The sequence below is a fragment of the Cavia porcellus genome, unplaced genomic scaffold (genome assembly GCF_034190915.1).
Source record: "Cavia porcellus strain 051 isolate PalLab524CR breed Dunkin Hartley unplaced genomic scaffold, mCavPor4.1 scaffold_41, whole genome shotgun sequence".
NCBI classification, from domain to species: Eukaryota; Metazoa; Chordata; class Mammalia; order Rodentia; family Caviidae; genus Cavia; species Cavia porcellus.
This window is the reverse complement of record NW_026947524.1, coordinates 4,396,407-4,414,965: the sequence shown is the minus strand read 5'-3', so window position 1 is coordinate 4,414,965 and position 18,559 is coordinate 4,396,407.

Genomic DNA, 18,559 nt, shown 5'->3' with positions numbered 1-18,559 from the left:
CAAACACTAAACCTAACCCTAACCCTTAACCTAATCGTATCACTAACAATTACCGTAACCCAAAGCCTAACCATAACCCTCTCCCTAACACCTAACACCTAACCTTAACTTCTAATCCTAATCCTAACACTAACCCTAAACCTAATTCTAACATTAACCTCTAAACCTAACCCTACCCCTAAAACTAAATTTAACCCTGACCATAATACCTCACCCTAAATCTAACTGTACCATAAGCCTAAGTCTAATTCTAATCCTAAACACAATTCTAACCCTGAATTATAAGGCTAATCATAACCCAAAACCTAACACTAACCCTAAACCAAACCCTAAACTCTAACCCTAACGCTAACCCTAAACCAAAACCTAACCCTAAACCTAATAATAACCCTAACCCAAAATCTAACATAAATCCTTAACCCTAACCATAAAACTAACCCTAACCCTAACCCTAAGCCTAATCATAACACTAAATTCTAATCATAAAACTAACCCTAACCCTAAATCTAACACTAAATCGAACCCTAACCCTAATATATAACCCTAAACCTAACCCTAACTCTACAACTAACCCTAAACCTAACCCTAAACTCTAACCCTAACCTTACCCTGACCCAAACCTAACCTTAACCCTAACCATAACCATAAGCCTAACCCATAACCCTAAACCTAACCCTAGCACTAACCCTAATCCTAACCTTAACGCAAAACCTACGCTTTAAACTAACCCTAACCATAAACACAGATCCTAATCATAACTATAACCCTAACATCAAACTCTAACACTAAACCTAACGCTAATCTCTAAACATAACCCTAACACTAATCCTAACCCTAAACCTAACACTAACCCTAAATCGTAACCCTAACACTAAAACTATACTTAACCATAAACCTAACCATAAACCTATCTCTAACCATAACCCTTAGCCTAACCCTAAGCCTAACCAGAATCCTATCACTAACACTTAACACCTAACCCTAACCCTAAACCTAACCCTACAAATAACTGTAAACCTAACCCTAAACCTAACCCTAACCTTAAACCTAACCCTAACCTTAACCCTAACCCTAACACTAACCATAACCGGCAGCCTAACCCTAACACTCTCCCTAACAACTAACACCTATTCCTAACCCTAACAATAACCCTAACCCTAACTGTAACAATAACCCTAACCCAACCCCTAACAGTTACTTCTCATCCTAACACTAACCCTAACCCTAAACCTAACCCTAACCCCAAACTCTAACCATAAAACTAACCCTAACACTAACCCTAAACTCACCCTAGCACTAACCCTAAACTCTAACATTAACACTAACCCTAACACTAAAACTAACATTTAACATTAACCCTAACCATAACCCTAACGCTAACCCTAAACCTAATCTTAAATTCTAACCCTAACCCTAACCCTAATACTAACTTATCCGGAACCCTAACCCTAAGGCTAACACTAAACCTAAATTCTAACCCTAACTCTAACTCTAACACTAAACCTCAACCTAACCCGAACACTAAAATTAATGCTAACCTCTAACCATCACCCTAACACTAATCCTAACCCTAACCCTAAACCTAACCCTAACCCTAAGCATAACCTTAACACTATCGGTAACCCTAAACATAACTGTAACAGTAAACCTAACACTAACCCTAACCGTAACCATAAACCCATCCCTAACACCTAACCCCTAAACCTAACCCTAAGCCTAAGCCTGAAACTAACCGCAAACCTAACCCTAACCCTAACCCTAACTCTTAACCTAATCATAACACTAACACTAACCATAACCAGAAGCCTAACCATAACACTCTCCCTAACACCTAACACCTAACCCTAACTTCTAATCCTAATCCTAATCCTAACCCTAACCCTAACCCTAACCCTAACCCTAACCCTAAACCTAATTCTAATACTAATACTCTAACTGTAACCCTAACCTTAAAACTAACTTTAACCCTGACCGTAATACCTAACCCTAATCCTAACCCTACCATAACCCTAATCCTGATCCTAACCCTAAACATAATTCAAACCCTAAATTCTAACACTAAACCTAACCCTAACCCTACCACTAACCCTCACCCTAAACTCTCACCCTAACCCTTACTCTAACCCAAAACCTAACCATAACCATCACCATAACCCTAACACAAAATCTAAACTTAAGCCCTAAACCTAACATTAACCCTAACCCTAAAACTAACCCTAACCCTTACCATAATACTTAACCCTAACCCTAACCCTAAATTCTAATCATAAAACTAACCCTAACCCTAACCCTAAACCTAACCCTAACCCTAATATCTAACCCTAAACCTAACCCTATCACTAACAATATCCCTAAACCTAAATCACAACCTAACCCTAACCCTAATCCTAACAATAACCCTAAGCCTAACCCTAAACCCTAACCCTAAGCCTAACTCGAACGCTATCCCTAACACTAGCCCTAAGCCTAAACCTAACAGTATCCTTAACCCTAACCCTAAACCTAACCCTAACACTAATCCTAACCCTAAACCGCACTCTAACTCTATCCATAACACCTGCCACCTAACCCTGGCCCAAACCTAAACCTAAACCTAACGGAAAAACAAACCCAAACCATAACCCTAAACCTAACCCTAACCCTAACCCTAACCCTAATGGTAAAACAAACCCAAACCATAACCCTAAACCTAACCCTAACCCTAACCCTAACCCTAACCCTAACGGTAAAACAAACCCAAACCATAATCCTAAACCTAATCATAACCCTAAAAGTAACTGTAAACCGAAGCCTAACCATAACCGTCTCCCTAACAAGTAACCCCTCACCCCATCACTAAAACCAAACCTAACCCTGAAACTAACACTAACCCTAACCCTAACACTAACACTAAACCTAAATCTAACTTCTAACCCTAAAGCTAACCCTAAACCTCAACCTAACCCTAACTCTTAACCTAACCCTAACCCAAACCTAACCCTAACTCTAAAACTGACCATAAACCTAATACTAAACATAACACTTAACGTAAACAGTATCTCTAAGCTAACACTAACCGTAACCCTAACCTTAAACCTCAACCTAACCCTAAATCTAACCATAACCTTAAGCCTAAAACTAATGGTAACCCTAAATCAAAACGTAACACAAAGCCTAACCCTAACCTTCTCCCTAACACATAACACCTAACCCTAACCCGAACCCAAACACTAACATTAACACTAACCCTAAGACTAAACCTAACCCTAACCTGAACTTAAGTTTTAAACCTAGCTCTAACCCTAACCCTAACCTAAACCCTAATTCTAACCTTAAACCTAACCCTAAACTCTAACCATAACACTAACTCTAACGCTAATGCTAAACCTAATATTTAACCCTAAACCTAACTCTAACTCTAACTCTAACCATAACCCTAATCCTAAACTTAACCCTAAACCTAATCTCTAACCCTAACCCTAACCCTAGACCTAACATTAACCGTAAACCTAACCCTAAATACAACCTTATCCCTAACACCTAATTCCTAAACATAAACCTAATCCTAACGGTAAAGCTAACCATGAATCTAAAGCAAACACTAACGCCAACCCTAATCCTAAACTAACCTAATCGTAACCCTAAACCTAACCGTAACCCGAAGCCTAATGCTACCCCTATCCCTAACACCTGACCGCTAAACCTAACCCTAAAACGAAGCCTAATCCAAACCCTAACCCTAACCCTAACACTAACCTAATCATAACCATAACCCTAACCTAATCATAACCCCGTAACCCTAACCGTACCCTGAAACTAAAACATAACCCTATCCCTAACCCTAACCCTAACCCTAAACATAACACTAAACCTAAGTTTTAACCCTAACCTCTACCCTAACGCTAACCATAACCTCTAAGCCTAACCCTAAATTTAACCCTAACACTAAACCTAACCCTAACCCTAATACTATCCCTAACACTAACACTAACCGTAAACCTAACTCTAACCCTAACCCTAACACTATCACTAACACCTAAACCATAATCCTAACACTAAAGCTAGAACTAAAACTAACCCTAAACCTAACCCTAACACTAAATCTAAACCAAATCGTAACCTAACACAAACCATAACACAAAGCCTAACCCTAACCCTTTCCCTAACACCTAACCCCTAACCCTAACCCTAATACTAACACTAACACTAACGCTAACCCTAATCCTAACACTAAACCTAAGTTTTTTCCCTAACCATAACCCTAAACTTAACCATAAAATATAAGCCTAACCCTAATCCTAACCATAAACACAAACTGAAACCCTAAAACTAACATTAACCTCAAGACGTAACTGTAACCTTAACCCGAAGGTCTAACTGTAATACTAACCCTAAGGCTAACACTAAAATTAACCCTAACATCTAACCCTAACCCTAACTCTAATTCTAACACTAACCTTAACCCTAACACTAAAAGCACTTCTAAACCTAACAGTAACCCTAATCTTAAATCTGAACATAACCATAATCCTAACCCTAACCGTAACCCTAAACCTAAGTTTTAACCATATCACTAGCCCTTACCTTAAGCATAAACTCTAACGCTAATCCCTAACCCAAAACCTAAACCAAAACTCTAACTACAACCCTAACGCTATCCTCTAAACATAACATTAATCCAAACCTCAACCCTAACCATAACGCTAAACTCTAACCATAACACTAACCCTAAATGTAACCTTAACCCTAAAACTAACCCTAACCCTAACGTCTATCCCTAATCCTAACTGTAAAGCAAACCCTAACACTAAACCTAAGCCTAACCTTAAACCTAAGTGTAACCCTAATGCTAACCATAACCCGAAGTCTAATCTTAACCCTCTGCCTAACACCTAAGCCTTAACCCTAACACAAACACTAACCCTAACCCTAACTGTAACCATAAACCTAACCTACCCCTAAACCTAACTTCTAACCATTACCTAACCCTAACCCTAACCCTAAACCTAAACCTAACCCTAACCACAACCACAACCATAATCATAACCATAACCATAATCATAACCATAACCTTAACCGTAAACCTAACATTAATCCCTAAACCTAAACCTAACCCTAGCCCTAACACGAACACTAACCCTAACCCTAAACCTCACTGTAATACCTAACCCTAACCCTAACCCTAATCCTAGCATAACCCTAACGCTAACCCTAACCCATACCTCTAAACCCAACCATGACAGTAACCCTAACACTAACCGTAATCCTAACACTAACCATAACCCAAAACCTAAGCTTTAACGCTAACCCTAACACTAACTCTAAACATAAACTCTAAGCCTAACCCTAACCATAACCCTAACATCAAACTCTAACACTAAACCTAACGCTAATTTCTAAACATAAAGTTAACAATAATCCTAAACCTAACAATAACCCTAACCCTAACCCTAAAGCATAACGCTAACACTAAAACCAAACTTAACAATAAACCTAACCATAAACTTAACCCTAACCATAACTGTAACCATAACATAACCCTAAACATAACAATAATCCTATCCCTAAAATTTAATCCCTAACCATAACACAAACAATAACCATAAAACTAACTGTAAACCTATCCATAACTATAACCCTTACCCTAACCCTAAGATTAACCAGTATCCTATCCCTAACACATAACCCTTAACCCTAACACTAAACCTAACCCTAAACCTAATTGTAACCCTAACACTAACCATAATTCGCAGCCTAACCCTAACCCTCTCCCTAACGAGTAACCGCTATCCCAAACCATAACAATAACCCTAACCCTAACCATAACCATAACCCTAACCCTACCCCTAACAGTAACTTCTTATCCTAAAACTAACCCTAACCCTAAACCTAATGCTAACCCTAAACTCTAACCCTAAAACTAACCCTAACACTAACGCTAACCTCACCCTAGCACTAACCCTAAACTCTAACCCTAACACTAACCCTAACCCTAACACTAACATTTAAAGTTAACCAAAACTATAACCCTAATGCTAACCCTAAACCTAATCCTAACCTTAACCTCTAAACCTTACCCTAACCCTAACACTAATCTATCTAGAACCCTAACCCTAAACCTAACACTAAACCTAACTTCCAACCATCACCCTAACCCTAACCCTAAACCTAAACCTAACTCTAACACTAAAATTAACACTAACCTCTAACCATAACCCAAACACTAATCCTAACCCTAACCCTAACACTAACCCTAACCCTAACCCGAACTCTAATTCTAACCCTAAACCTATGTTTTCACCCTAACCCTAGGCGTAACCTTAAGAATAATCTCCAAGCCTAATACCTAACCCTAACCCTAAACACAAACTCTAACCATAAACCTAATACTATCCTCTAAACGTAACCCTAACCCTAATTTTAACCCTAACTCTAACCCTAACCTAACCCTAAACTCTAACCGTAACACTAAACCTAACCCTAACCCTAATCCTAACCTAACCCATACATCTAACCATAACCCTAACACCTAACACTAACCCAAACCCTAAACCTATCCCTAACCCTAACACTAACACTAACACTAACACTAAATATAACTTCTAACCCTAACCATCACCCGAAACCTCAACCTAACCCTAACCATAATACTAACACAAACCCTAAACCTAACTCTAATCTCTAACCCTAACCCAAAGCCTAACCAGTACAATAACCCTAACCCGAACACTAACACTAACTGTAACCCATAACACTATCCCTAACACCTAACCCCTAAACCTTACACTAAACCTAACCCTAAACCTAACACTAAATCTAATGCAAACCCTAACCTTAACCCTAACCCTAACCCTACCGTTAAACTAATTGTAACCCTAACACAAACCATAACGCTAAGCCTAACCCTAACCCTAACACCTAAGCCCTAAACCTAATGCTTACTCTAACCCTAAACCTAACACTAAATTTAACGCAAACCCTAACCCTAACCCTAACGCTAACCGGATTGTAACCCTAACACAAACCATAACGCTAAGCCTAAACCTAACCCTAACCCTAACTCTAAAACTATCCCTAACCCTCACACTAACCCTAACCCTAACACTAACATCTAAACCTTACCCTAACAATAATCTCAACACTAACTCTAAAACTAACGAGTAACCCTAATCCTAACCCTTACCATATCCCTAATCCTAACCCTAATCCTAACCCTAACCCTGAATCTAAGCTTTAACCCTAACCCTAACCCTACACCTAACACTAACCATAACCTGTAAGCCTAACACTAACCCTAACACTAACCCTAACTCTAATCCTAAACCAAAAGCTAACCTCTAACCATAACCCTAACCCTAACCATAACCTTAAACATAATTCTAAACTCTAACCGTAAACCTAACAGTAAACCTAAAGGTAAACCTAAACCTAAGCTTTAACACAAAACCTAACACTATCACTAACCATAACCTGTAAGCGTAACGTAACCCTTACTTGAACCCTAAATCAAACGCTAACCTCCAACCATAACCCTAAACCTAACCCTAAGCCTAACACTAAATCTAACTTCTAAACCTAACACTCACTCTAACCCTAAACCTAAACCTAACCTTAATCCTAACCCTAAATCCTAACCATAACCCTAACACTATCCCTAACCCTAAACCTAAACCAAATCCTAACCCTAACCCTAACCCTAACCACTAAACGTAACCATAACCTCTAACTCTAACCTAACCCTACCCCTAAACCTAATGCTAACCTCTAACCATAACCGTAAGCCTAACTCTAACCGTAAACCTAACCTTAGCTCTAACACTAACACTAACCCTAAGCCATAACCCTATCCGTAACACCTAACCCCTAAACCTAATGATAAACCTAACCCTAACCCTAACCCTAAAACTAAATCAAATGCAAACCCTAACCGTAACCCTAACCCTAACACTAACATAATTTTAACCCTAACCCTAACCATAACCCTAAACCTAACTCTAAACATAACCCTAACTCTAGCCCTAAACCTAACCCTCACAATAACCCTAACCTTAACACTAACACTAACCTCTAAAACTAACCCTAACCCTAACCGTAACCCTTAACCTAAAACTAACCACTGACCTAATCCTAACCCTTAGCATATCCCTAACTGAACCATAACCCTAAGCCTAAGCCTCAATCTAAGCTTTAACCCTAACTGTAAGCATAACCATAACCATAACCTCTAAGCCTAACACTAACCCTAACACTATCCCTAATTCTAAAACTAAACCTAAAGCTAACCTCAAACCATAACCATAACCCTAACCTTAAAACTAACCCTAAACTCTGTCCATAACCATAATCTTATCCTAACCGTGAACTTAAGCTTTAACCCTAACCCTAACCCTAACCGTAACCATAACCATAATCTCTAAGACTAAACCTGACTGTAACCCTAACTCTAACCCTAACCCTAAACCAAACCAACACCCTATACTCTAACCCTAAACCTAATCCTAACCGGAAACCTATCCCTTATCCTAAAACTAACCCTAAGCTCTAACCGTAATGCTAAATCTTACCGAAACCTTTAACTCTAACCCACAACATAACCCTAACCCTAACCCTAACCCTAACCCTAACCCTAACCCTAATCCTAAACTTAAGGCTAACCTCTATCCATAACCGTAACCCTAACTCTAACAGTAACCCTAAGCCTAACACTAACCCTAAACCATAACCCTATCCGTAACACCTAACCCCTAAATATAACCCTAACCCTAAGCCTAACACTAAATCTAACGTAAACCTAACCCTAACCCTAAGGCTAACCTAATGGTAAACCTAACCCTAACCATAATCCTATGCCTAACTCTAAACATAACCCTAACTCTAAACCTAACCCTAACCCACACACTAACCCTAAACCTAACCCTAACCCTAACAGTAACCCTAACCCTAAAGCTAACCACTAAACCTAATCCTAACCTTTAGCATATCCCTAACCCAACTCTACCCCTAACCCTAACCCTGAACTTAAGCTTAACCCTACCCCAACCCTAACCATAATGATAACCTCTAAGCTTAACAGTAACACTAACACTAACCTTAACTCTAACACTAATCCAAAACCTAACCTCTAACCCTAACCCTAGCCCTGACCTTAAACTTGAACCTAAACTCTAACCGTAAACATAACCTTAACCATAACCATAAAACTGAAGCTAAGCTTTAACCCTAACCCCTAACCCTAACCCAAACCCAAACTCTAAAACTAACCCTAAACCTAAACCTAACACTAACCCTAACCCTAACCCTAAACTTAATCATAACACTTACCCTAACTGTAACCCAAAGCCTAACCCTAACCCACTTCCTAACACCTTACTCCTAACAGTAACCTTAAACATAACCCTTACAATAAGCATAACCCTAACCCTAACCCTAACTCTAATACTAATCCTAAACTGAACTAAAACACTATACTCAACCCTAACCTTAAACTTAACCCTTACATTAACCCTAAACTCTAACCATAAGGCTAAACCTAACCCAAACCTTTAACTCTAACCCAAACCATAACACTAACCCTAAACCTAAACCTAATGCTAATCTCTAACCATAACCATAACCCTAAATCTAACCGTAACCCTAACCCTAACACTAAACCATAACCCTATCCCTAACACCTAACACCTAAACCTAACTCTAACACTAAATCTAAAATAAACCCTAACCCTAACCCAAACTCTAACCTAATGATAAACCTAACCCTAACCATAATCCTATGCCTAACTCTAACCACAATCCTAACTCTAAACCTAACCCTAACCTCACACTATTCCTTACCCTAACACTAACCCTAATGGTAACCTTAACCCTAAAGATAACCACTAAACCTAATCCTAACCTTTAGCATATCCCTAACTGAACTCTACCCCTAACCCTAAAACTGAACCTAAGCTTTAACCCTAACCCTAAGCTTTAACCCTAACCCTTAGTTTAACCCTAACCATAATGATAACTTCTAAGCCTAAAATCCTAATACTAACACTAACCCTAACTCTAACACTAAACCAAAACCTAACATCTAACCCTAACCCTAACCCTAACCCTAACCTTAAACCTGAACCTTAACTCTAACCATAACACTAACCTTAACCCTAAACATAAACCTAAACCTAAGGTTTAACCCTAACCCTAACCATAAACATAACCTCTAAGCCTAACCCAAACCCTAACCCTAACTCTAACCCTAAAGCAAACGTTAACCTCTAAACATAACCCTAACACTAACAATAAACCAAACTCTAAACCTAAACCTAACCCTAACCGTAACACTATCCCTAAACCTAACCCTAAACCTAAATCGAACCATAAACCTAACCCTAAACATAACCCTATCGCTAACACCTAACACCTAACCCTAACCCAAGCCTATCTCTAAAACTAAACCTAAACCTAAACCTAACACTAACACTAACCCTAACTCTAAACCTAATCATAACCCTAACTCTAACCGTAACCCAAAGCCTAACCATAACCCACTGCCTATCACCTAACCTAACCCTAACCAAATCCAAACCTTAAACTTAACCATAACCCTAACACTAAGCGTAAACCTAAGCCTAACCGTAACACTAACCCTAACCCTAAACTGAACTGTAACCCTATACTCTAACCCTAAACCTAACCCTAACACTAAACCTAATTCTTATCCTAAACCTAACCCTAAAAGATAACTGTAAGGCTAAACCTAAACCTAACCTTTAACTCTAACCCAAACCATAACAGTAACCTTAAGCCTAACACAAAACCTAATGCTAACCTCTAACCATAAACATAACCCTAACTCTAATTGTAACCCTAACACTAACCCTAACCCATAACCCTATCCCTAACACCTAACCCATAAACCTAACCCTAATCCTAACTCTAACACCAAATCTAACACAAATCCTAACCCTAACCCTAATGCTAACCTAATGGTAACCGTAACCCTAACCATAACCCTAAGCCTAACTCTAACCATAACCCTATCTCTAATTCTAACCCTAAACCTCACACTAAACCTAACCCTAACCCTAACCCTAATGGTAACCCTAAACCTAAAACTAACCACTAAACATAATCCTAACCCTTAGCATATCCCTAACCGAACCCTACCCCGAACCCTAACCCTGAACCTAAGCTTTAACCATAACCCTAACCCTAATCCTAACACTAACCATAACAATAAACTCTAAGCCTAACATTAACTCTAACACTAACCCAAACTCTAACCCTAAACCACAACTTAACCTCCAAGCGTAACCCTAACCCTATCCTTAAACCTAAACCAAAACTCTAACCGTAACCCTAACCTTAACCCTAACCGTAAACCTGAACCTAAGCTTTAAACCTAACCCTAACCCTAACGATAAACTCTAAAGCTAACCCTAATCCTAACCCTAACTCTAACCCTAAAGCAAACGCTAACTTCTAACCATAACTGTAACCCTAACACTAACCCTAACACTGACACTAAACCTAAAATCTAACCCTAACAATAAACCTAACCCTAAACCTATACCTAACTGTAACCCTAACACTATCCCTAACCCTAACCCTAACCCTAACCCTAACCCTAACCCTAAACCTAACCCTAAATATAATCCTATCACTAAAACCTAACCATAAACATAACCCTATCGCTAAAACCTAACACAGATCCCTAACCCTTAGCCTAACTCTTAAACTAACCCTAAAACTAAACCTAACGCTAACACTAACCCTAAACCTGATCGTAATCCAAACCCTAACCATAACCCAAAGCCTAACCATAACCCTCTCCCTAACACCAATACACTTACATTAACCTAAATCATAACCCAAAACACTAAGCGTAAACCTAACCCTACTCTTAACAATAAACTGAACCCTAAAACGAACCATAAACCAAAACTCTAACCCCTAACCTAAACCTAATCCTAAACCAAACAGTTACCCTAACACTAACCCTAAACTCTAACCATAACCCTAACCATAACTTTTAACTCTAACCCAAACTCTAACCCTAGCCCTAACCCTAACCCTAAAACTAATGCTAAACTCTATCAATAACCGTAACCCTAACCCTAACCCTAAATTTTAATCCTAACCGTAACCATAAACCTAAGCATAACTTTGACCCTCTCCCTAACACCTAACCCCTAACCCTCACCTTAATCATAACCCTAAAACTAAGCGTAACCTTACCCTAACCCTAACAATAAACCTAACCCTAAACCAAACCATAACCAAAACTCTAACACTAAACCTAACTGTAACCGTAAACTTAACACTTACCCTAACACCAACCCAAAACTCTAACCCATACCCTAACCCTAACCCTAACCCTAAACCTAACGCTAACCTCTAACCATAACCGTAACCCTAACTGTAACCCATAAAACTAACCCTAACACTAAATTCTAATTCTAACCCTTACCATAACCCTAACCATAACCCTAAAAATAATCCTAATCCTAACCTAACTATAACCTAACCATAACCATTACCCTATCCCTAACACCTATCCCCTAAAACTAACCCTAACCCTAACCCAAAATTGTAATCCTAACCCTAAACCTAACACTAACCCTAATACCAACCCTAACCTCTAACACTAACCCTAAAACTAAACCCTTCCCTAACCCTAACCCTAAACCTAACACTAACCCTAAATTGTAACGCTAACCCGAACCCTAACCCAACCCCTAACCTAAATGTAATTGTAACCCTAACCATAACCCTAAGCCTAGCCCTAACCCAAACACTAACCCTATCCCTAACCCTAATGCTAACCCTAACCCTAAAACTAAGCTTTAACCCGAACCCTAACCATGACCCTAAAAATAGCATCTAAACCTCATCCTAACAGCAACCCTAACCCTAACCACAAACTCTATCACTAAACCTAACGCTAACCTCTAACCATAATCCTAACCATAACCCTAAACCTAACCCTAGCACTAACACTAACCCTAAGCTTAACCCCTCACATTACGCCCTAAAACAAATCCTAACCCTAACCCTAACGGTAAACCTAACCCTAATCCTACCCTAAACCAAACCCTATCCCTAACAGCTAACCCCTAACCCTAATGCTAAACCAAACCATAAAACTAACAATAAAACTAATGCTATACCTAACCCTACCATAAGCCTAACCTTAAACCTAATTGTAATGCTAAACCTAACCGTAACCCGAAGACTAACTGTAACCCTAACCATAACACAAACACTAAATCCTAAACCTAAACTTAACAGTAACGCTAACACTAACCCTAACCCTAAACCTAAACCTAACCCTAAACCTAACTCTAAACCTAAACCTAACCCTAACACTACTCCTAAACCTAACCCTAACCCTAACACTAACCTCTAAACCTAAACATACACCTAACTGTAAACTTAACCCTAAACCTAAACACTAAGCCTAACCTATCCCTAACCCTCACGCTAACCCTAACACTAACATAAGCTTTAAACTTAACCCTAATCCTCACCCTAATGATAACTTCTAAGCCTCACGCTTACCCTCACCCTAACGCCAAAATCTATCACCAAACCTGACGCCAACCTCTAATCCTAACCCTAATCCTAACCATAACCCTAACCCTAACCGTAACCTTAACACTAACCCTAACCCTAAACCTAACATTAATCCTAACCCTAAACCTAAGTTTTATCCCTAACCCTAACCCTAACCCTAAAGTCTTACTATAACACTAACCCTAACCCTAAACCTATCAATAACATATAATCCTAACCCTAAACCTAAACCTAAACCTAACCCTAACCCTAAACTAAACATAACTCTAAAGCTAACCGTAAACCGAAGACTAACCGTAATCCTAACCCTCACCTAACACTATCCCTAACACTAAACCTAACCCTAAAACTAACCCTAACCCTGACACTAACCCTAACCCATAACCCTATCCCTAACACCTAACCCCTAACCCTAACTCTAACACTAAACCTAACACTAGACCAAATGGAAACCCTAAACCTAACCCTAACCCTAAATATAACGCTAACCTAATTGTAACTCTAACCCTAAAAATAACCCTAGGGCTAACCCAAAACATAAGCCTAACTCTAATCCTAACCCCTACACTCACCCTAACACTAATCCTAACACTAAACTCCAAACCTAACCCTAACCCTAAACATAACTCTAACCCTAAAACTAACCACTAACCCTAATCCTAAACTTTAGCATATGCCTAAACGAACCCTACCACCAATCCTAACACTCAACCTAAGCTTTAACCTTAACCATAACCCAAACCATAACCATAACCTCTAAACCTAACACTAGCCCTAACAGTAACCGTAACTCTAACACTAAACCAAAAGCAAACTTCTAACCATAACGCTAACACTAACCATAACCTTAATCCTATCCCTAAAATAAAATTGTAACCCTAACTTAACACTAACTGTAAACCTGAACTTAAGGTTTAACCCTAACCCTAACCCTAACCATAACCTCTAAGCATAACCCTAATACTAACTCTAACCCTAAACCAAACGCTAACCTCTAACCATAACCCTAACCCTAAACCTAACCCTAACACTAACACTAAAACTAACTTCTAACCCTAAACCTAACCCTAACCCTAAACCTAAGCCTAACCCTAAACCTAATCATAACACTAACCCTAACCATAAACCGAAGCCTAATCTTTACACTCTCCCTAAAACTTAACCCCTAACCCTAACCGTAACCCTAACCCTAAACCTAAACGTAACAATATCCCTAAACCTTCCCCTAACTTCTAATCCTAACCCTAACCCTAACCATAACCATAACCCTAACCCAGACATAACATTAATCCCTTGCCCTAAACCTAACCCTAACACTTAAACTAACCCTAAGCCTGACTGTAATACCTAACCTGGCATAGCCCTAACTGTAAATATAACCCTAACACTAACACTAATCCTAACCCATAAATCTAATCCTAACCCTAACCCTAACCCTAACCCTAAACCTAAACCTAACCCTAACCCTAACACTAAACCTAACCTCTAACACTAACCCTAACCCTAACCCTATTCCTAAACCTAACACAAAACCTAACTTCTAATGCTAACTTTCACCCTAAACCTCAACCTAACCCTAACCCTAACCATAACACTAACCCAAACCATAGCCCTAACCGTAACTCTAACCCTAACCCTACACTAGCAAAAACACTAACCCTAACCCATAACACTATCCCAAACACCTAACCCATACATCTAACCATAACCCTAACCTAAATCTAACCCTAAACATAACACTAACCTAATTGTAACCCTAACACGAACCATAACCCTAAGCCTAAGACAAACCCTAACACTAACTCTAAACCTAAACATAACCCTCAAACTAACCCTAACACTAACCATAGCACTAACCCTAACATCGAAACCTAACCATAAGCTTAACTGTAACCCTAACCCTAAAACTAACCACTAGCCCTAACGCTAACCCTTACCATATCTCTAACCCTAACATTAATTCTAACCCTAACCCTGACCCTAAGCTTTAACTCTGCCCGTAACCCTAAACTTAACCCTAACCATAACCTTTAAGGATAACACTAACACTATCTCTAACCCTAAAACAAAAGCTAACCTCTAACCCTAACCATAACCATAACCATAACTTTAAACCTAAACTCCAACTGTAACCCTAAAGGTAAACCTGAGCCTAAGCTTTAACCCTAACCCTAACCCTTACCCTAACCATAACCTCTAAGCCTAACCCTAACCATAAACCTAATGCTAACTCTAACCCTAAACCAAATGCTAACCTCTAACCATAACCCTAATCCTAATCCTAACCCTAACCCTATACCTATCTTCTAAACCTAACACTAACCCTAACCCTAAACCTAAACCTAAAACTAACTCTAACCCTAACCCTAAACCTTACACTAACAATATCCCTAACACTAACCCTAACCGTAAACCAAACCCTAAACCTAACACTAACACTAACCCAGTTGCTACCAACTAACCCCTAATGCTAATCCTAACTCTAACACTAACCCTAAACCTAACCACAACCCTAACACTAACCCTAACCCTAATACTAACCCTAACACTAACCCTAAGTCTAATCATAACCCTAAATTTAAGCGAAACCCAAAGCCTAACCCTAACCCTCTCCCTAACACCTAACTGCTAACCCAAATCATAATTATAGCCCTAACACTAAGCATAACCCTAACCCTAACACTAACACTAACACTAACCGTAACCCTAACCCTACCACTAACCCTAACGCTAAACCAAACTATAACCATAAACTTTAACAATAAACCTAACCCTAACACTAAACCTAACCTTTATCCAAACACTAACCCAAAACTCTAACCATAACACTAAACCTAACAATAACATTTAACTCTAAGCCAAACCCTAACCCTAACCTTAAAACTAACGCTAACCTCTTACCATAACCGTAACCCTAAATCTAACCGTAACCCTAACCCTAACCTAACCCTAACCCTAACCCTAAGGCTAACCTAATTGTAACCCTAACACTAATCATAAACCTAAGCCTAACCTTAACCTTCACACTAAACCCCAATCTTAAAACTAACACTAACACTAATCTCTAAACCTAACCCTAACGCTTACCCTAACCGTAACTCTAACCCTAAAACTAAGCACTAACCCTAATCCTAACCCTTAGGATATCACAAACCGAACCCTACCACTAACCCTAACCCTCAACCTAAGCTTCAAAAATAACTGAAACCATAACAATAACCAAAACGTCTTAACCTAACACTAACCCTAACACTAAATATAACTGTAACCCTAACCCTAAACCTAACCCTCAACCTAAGCTTTAACCATACTGTAAACCTAACCATAACCATAAACTCTAAGCCTAACACTAACCCTAACACTAACCCTAACTCTAACCCTAAAACAAAAACCAACCTCTAACCCGAACCCTAACCCTAAACTCTAAGCCTAACACTAACCCTAACTCTAACCTTAACCTAAGCTTTAACCCTAACCTTAAACCTAAGCTTTAACCCTAACCCTATCCGAAACTTAATGCTAACTGCTAACCCTAACCCTAACCCTAAACCTAAGCTTTAATCCTAACCCTATCCGAAACTTAATGCTAACTGCTAACCCTAACCCTAAACTCTTACCATAACACTAACACTAACCCTAAACCTATCACTAATATGTAACCCTAACCCTAAACCTAACCCTAACCTTAACCTAAATGTAACTCTAAACCTAACCGTAAACCGAAGCCTAACTATAACCCTAACCCTCACCCTAACCCTATCCCTAACACTAACCCTAACCCTAAACCTAACGCTAACCTCTAACCATAACCATAAACCTAACTCTAACTGTAACCCTAACCCTAACCCTGACACTAACCATAACCCATAACCCTATCCCCAACACCTTACCCCTAACCCTAACCTTAATCCTAACCCTAACACTGAACCTAATGCAAACCCTAACCCTAAACCTAACCCTAACCCTAACTATAACGCTAACCTAATTGTAACTCTAACCCTAAAAATAACCATAGGGTTAACCCTAACCATAACCCTAACTCTAACCCTAACCCTCAAACTAATCCTAATACTAATCTTAAACTAAACTCCAAACCTAACCCTAACCCTAACCATAACCCTAACCGTAAAACTAACCACTAACCCTAATCCTAAACCTTAGCATATATTTAACCAAACTCTACCACCAACCATAACCCTCAACCTAAGCTTTAACCTTAACCATAACCCTAACCATAACCATAACCTCTAAGCCTAACACTAGCCCTAACAGTAACAGTAACTCTAACACTAAACCAAAAGCTAACTTCAAACCATAACTCTAACACTAACACTAAACTTAATCCTATCACAAAACTCAAACCATAATCCTAACCTTAACCCTAACTGTAAACCTGAACTTAAGCTTTAACTCTAACCCTAACCATAACCTCTAAGCCTAACCCAAACCCTAAAACTAAACCTAAACCAAATGCTAACCTCTAACCATAACCCTAACCCTAACCCTAAACCTAACCCTAACACTAACCCTAACCCTAAACCTAAACATAACACTAACCCTAACCCTAACCTAAACTGAACCATAAAACTAACCCTAACCTTAACACTATCCAACACCTAAACCCTAACACTAACCCTAACCCTAAATCTAAAAGTAACCCTAAACCTATCCCTAACCCTAACCCTAAGCCTAACCCTAAACCTAATCGTAACACTAACCCTAACCGTAAACCAAAGCCTAACCTTTACACTCTCCCTAAAACCTAAACCCTAACCTAACCGTAACACTCACCCTAAAACTAAATGTAACCATATTCCTAACCCTTGCCCTAAACCTAACTTCTAATCCTAACCCTAAACCTAACCATAACCATAACCCTAACCCAGATCTAACATTAATCCCTTACCCTAAACCTACCCCTAACACTTAAACTAACCGTAAGCCTGACTGTAATACCTAACCCTATCTCTAACCCTAACCTGCCATAACCCTAACCCTAACTATAATCCTAACCCTAACACTA